The 5,095-nt window shown below is 37.3% G+C and overlaps 1 pseudogene; it reads right to left on the bottom strand.

The window, feature by feature from the left end:
* Positions 1-2,034: 2,034 nt before the first annotated feature.
* On the bottom strand, positions 2,035-3,314 carry LOC118834431 (annotated as a pseudogene).
* Between the last annotated feature and the right edge of the window lie 1,781 nt (positions 3,315-5,095).

A 5,095-nucleotide genomic window follows, 5' to 3' on the forward strand; every position in this document is an offset into this window, starting at 1 on the left:
AAGTAGATGCTCAAAAAAAGTTGGTTTTGCATGAAACTGGGAAATAAGATATACAGGCAATGGCCATAGAAATCTATCTTGCCCTAGAAGAAGTAAGGGGAAAGTGAATGGGGGAAGGGAGTGGGGTGACAGAAGGCAGGGCTTACTGGGGAATGGGTCAATCAGAATATATGCCATCTTGGAGTGGGGTGGGAGGGTAGAAATGGGGAGAAAATTCATAACTCAAAATTTTGTGGAAATCAATGTTGAAAACTAAAAATATTAATAAAATAAGAATTAAAATCCTTCTAATCACAAATAAAAAACTCAGTTGAAAAAATATTAATCCCAATACTATATAAACTATTTTAATGATTTTGATATTTAAGCCATGGAGAGCAAAATGAAAGAAAGAAAAACTATTGACCAATAAAAAAAATAAAGTGTTAAACTCCTACTCCTCCCGGATATTGAACCCTCCCTTGATTTTCATGACATTTATTTCTTTTGGTTCTCCTTCTAGCGGTCTGAGAATTTCTCAGTCATCTTTGCTGAATCAACATCACATTTCATGTCCTAACAATGGAGTACCCTAGGATTTTGTCCTGGACCCTTTTTGTGCTGTTTCTACAGTTTTCTTAGTGACAACCTTAGTTCCCATTGGTAAAATTGTCATTTATTTTCAGATGACTCCAAAATCTATATGCCCAGTCCTAGTCTCTCTCCTGAGCCCTAACTCTGTATTCTTAATTTCCCACTGGACATTTGAGCTGGAAGTCCTATAGGTATCTCAAATTCAACACATCTAAAAAGAACACATCTATATACTAAAACCCAACTTTCTTTTAAACTTCCTCATTTCTGTTCAAGTTACTACCATAATTCGAATTACCCATGATTGCAATCAGACTCATCTATGACTCCTCATTCTCCCTACTCCACTTAATCCTTTTAGCTGTCAGATCTGCCAAATCTACTTGCACAAAATACCTTGCTTTATCACTTTTCCTTCATGCAGAGTCATCATTTTTCAGTCACGTTTGACTCTTTGTGACCCCATTTGGGTTTTTTTTGGCAAAGATACTGGAGTGGTTTCCTTCTCCAGTTCATTTTATAAATGAGGAAACTGAGGCAAACAAGGTTAAGTGAACCCGGGGTCACACAACTAGGAAGTGCCTGGACAGATTTGAACACAGGAAGATCAGTCTTCCTAACTCCAGGCTTGACACTTTATCCATTGAGCCACCTAGCTGCCCCTGCATGTACAGTACAACAACCCTAGTTTAGGCTCTTGTTCTCTATGTGAATCACTGAAATAGCCTCCTGTTTGGTACCACTGCCTTATCTCTCTCCTCTCTAATCCTTCCTCTACACATTGCCAAAATTAGGTTCTTATATCATAGGTCTGACCTCATCTCCTCCCAATGCAATAAGCTCCTGTGACTACCTATTACATCTAGTATCTAATACAAATACCTTCTTTTGGAACTTAAATGTTTATATAATTATTTATTCCCTGACACACATAGTAACCATTTAACAATTGCTTGTTGATTAATTGATTTACAATCCTTCATAGTTTGACTAAAGTCTATCAGAGTTACTGCATATTCCTCTTCATTCACTCTATGGGAGAAAAAAATGGGTATTCCTCTTTTTTATAGTGGATAGAAATCTTTATTATCTACTTTTGCAAGTATGAGGTAAAGGTATAGGCAGTAAGTTTTACTAGTCAGTAAAAATCAATTCTACCAATCATTTGTATGTTAATCAGAGGACTGAAAGCAGTTTACTAAAAGGAAAATATTTAGAGAAAATAGGTATTTACACAAAAATTATAAAATGCTTATAGGAGTTACTGCTTTACAAGGAAGGCAAAAATTCATTTTAAGTTATTTAGTCAGTTAGAGGTTTAAAATTTGTTAAATGGAAATTGAAGTATGCAAAAATGTATAAACATTCTACAAAAGATGTTCATTTTTGTTCCTGAGTATACTAAAGCTATGAAACATAAGGGACCATAGGGAAGGCCACAGTTTTTTTTCAGCACTGGCTTCAAGGGCATTTCCTTTCTACGTATTGTTTTCCTCCTTCTTCATACTCTTGTTTGGAAATCCACATCTGTTGAAAGGTGCCCTGAGAGGCTAGAATTGAGCCACCAATCCATGAACTAAATCACCATTCCACTGTTGTGTTATTTGCAATCAACTTCAATCTCATGCTCGGAGGAGTCTTCTGAGACAGCTCCGGATTCAGTGAAATTCTGCATGAGAGTGTTTCCTCCTGCCACTGTGACACTGCCATAAAGGCCTGGTCTGATATCAATGTCACACATCGCAAAGATTGTGGTAACAACATGACTGATTCCAAGCATCATGTTGCCTGATAACCCCTTCACATTAGATGGGTCAAACAGCCCTTCAGGAATCTTGAGTTGCTTAGCACCAAAGTTACAGTTGTAGCCATTGGGAAATTCATAGTGAACTGTTGGCATCTGTGCAGACACTTGCTCATCCTAAGTTGAATCTGATACTCGGAGGACAGAAGCTTGAAAATCCTGGATCACACAATTACACATGTAATTGTACTCAGACCTCATAGCCTGTGGAAACTTTTCTTTTCTCTTCCAATTTGCTGGGGGTCCTTCATGAACAGCTTCCTTTGATGCAATTGTGTACAGAGGGATCAATTCTACATTCGTTTCTTGGAACAGGTCTCTGCACTGCATGGTAATAAAGTCTACTGCAAGAGGTGATTTCACAATACCTTGCTGAAGGACATATTCATCATGGACTGGAATGGCTGTACTATGAGTGTTCCCTGCTATTCAAAACTAGGCTTGTGGAATGATCATTAGCAAATGTTGTAATAACTGCAGTTTTACAAAGGAAAAATACAGGGATGTTGTAGTGTTCAAACATCAATTCTCAGTTTTTCTCTTTTTGCTCTGGTATTCCATGGTACTTCTGACATTAGAACAGGGTGCAAGCTGGCTTCTGATTTGACATGCATCTTGTAAGAATGATCCAAAATAGCTTGAAAGCTATCCCAATCTTCAATCATTCCATTCTTTAAAGATGATATTGTCTCCATATTCTATCTTGGAACACACAGTGCATTGGTATCTATGTAATATGTGGGACCTCCTTGTTTGCCTTTATCCCCATCTATCTCCATCAATTGCTCCCAGCATCCCTTTCAAGTACCACACCAATAGCGGTGGGAAAATCAGCCTTTGGGAAGTCCTCACAAGCATAGCCAGCTCTCACTGTATAGGAGCCAATGTCAAAAACAAAAGCTTCAACTTCATCTCCTCCATAGATGCTGCCTCTCATGGCTGCTGCTTCTGCTGCTGCTGCACTGAAGTGGCCCCCTGGCCCTGGTGCCTTCTGGGTTTCAGCAACCACCCCACGCCGGGTGTTCCTCTTTCATGCCTCTGCAAAGCCAGTCTCCAATGAAGAGAATGCCCTCATCTTTATGGCTTAAAATTCCTAGCTTCTTTTAAATCTCAGCTCTAACACTACCTTCTTCAGGAGATCTTTTCTATTCTCTCCACCTGTTAATACCTACCCCCTAAAAATTACCCTGTTCTAAATGTATTCTTCACATACTTAGATGTATTTTGTTCCCCCTGACAGAAAAATGTTTGGGGGCAGGGAATTTTTCATTTTTATCTATGTGACTCCTGTGTTTAACATAGTGCTTTTCACAAAAAAAGTACTTAAATCAAGTCTTTTGCATCCCAATCCAATATTCTTTCCATTAGGAGAAGAACAAGGCCCAAGGTTTCTAGGACATCATCACCAAGATTTGAGCAACTTTACCAGAATCTCCTATTCTCTTTGGGTGTTACTTTGCTCAGATATAAAACCAGACAGTTGGATTATATGATTCCTGACGCCCCTTACAGCTCCGTGAGTCTAAGTATAATGTTTCCTGTGTCAGCTTCATGTTAGGTGGGCTGTCACCATTTTCTCTAGTGTCTTTTGTCATAGGAAACTTTTTCTCATCCTTTCACTTTTGTCATACTATCTCCTCCAAAAGGTTATAAATTAAAGTATTTCAGACCAATCCATCATTTTCTATAGCCTTCTTCAGGATTCCTTTTTGATGTTTAACAACTTTATCATAAAGACTTTCTTCCTTTATATTAGCCTAAATTCTCCTGACATTATATTTAAGCAGATTTGTCCTTGTTTTGTCCTCAACACAGATGGAGAACAGCTGGGTACCATCTTCTATATAATAACACTTCGTGTATTTATAGATATTATGCCAACACTCAATCTTGCTTTGTCCAGCCTAAATAATCCTAATTCTCTAGCTTTTTTTCATATGAATTTTCTACTCTCCTCCCAACTTATTAACTATTTTCATGCTTCCCTTAGCTCTTCTCCTGATTATGAATGTCCTTCTTAAGGAGGAAATACCTGATCAGTGAAAACTCTCTGAAGAAGATTATTTAAACTAGAAGTGAGAGGTATAACACAAAGGCAGTATTTTAGAATTTTCTCTTCTGTCAAAAAATTCTTCACTATCCTGTTATTGAATTGATTTTTTCATGATCTTTTTTTATGTTTGTCACAGAATAAACGCACAGTGGATAGAACACTGGACCTGGAGGAAGGAAAAGTTGAGTTCAGATTCAGCATTAGATATTTACTAACCATTTATTAACCTTGGGCAAATCACTTAAACTCTTTCTGCCACATTAATAATAATATGACCTACTTCCCAGGGTTGTTATAACAATAAAATAAGAAAATATAAAGCTTTTTGCATGCCCTTAAACCACCATATGGGTGCTATCTAGCTATAATAAGGGTGAAAAGTCACTGATAAGACCATGCCAAACGGTAAAATGCAAGTCCCTAATTTGTTTTAATTCATTCTCCCTTCAGAATCAACATCAAACGTTGTTACTCTCCCATCATTGCATGAAATACTAAACCTATCTGGAATTGCACTTCATAATCACAAAATTTATTTTTATTACTTTCAGTAACTAGTTCAGTATGCTTGACTAATATTAGTTTATCAATAAGGCTTTGTATTTTAAGTTGTTCCACGCTATATATTATTTACTGAAACCAAATAGTAGGGGATCAATTTGGCA

The sequence above is a fragment of the Trichosurus vulpecula genome, chromosome 1 (genome assembly GCF_011100635.1).
Source record: "Trichosurus vulpecula isolate mTriVul1 chromosome 1, mTriVul1.pri, whole genome shotgun sequence".
Classification (NCBI taxonomy): Eukaryota; Metazoa; Chordata; class Mammalia; order Diprotodontia; family Phalangeridae; genus Trichosurus; species Trichosurus vulpecula.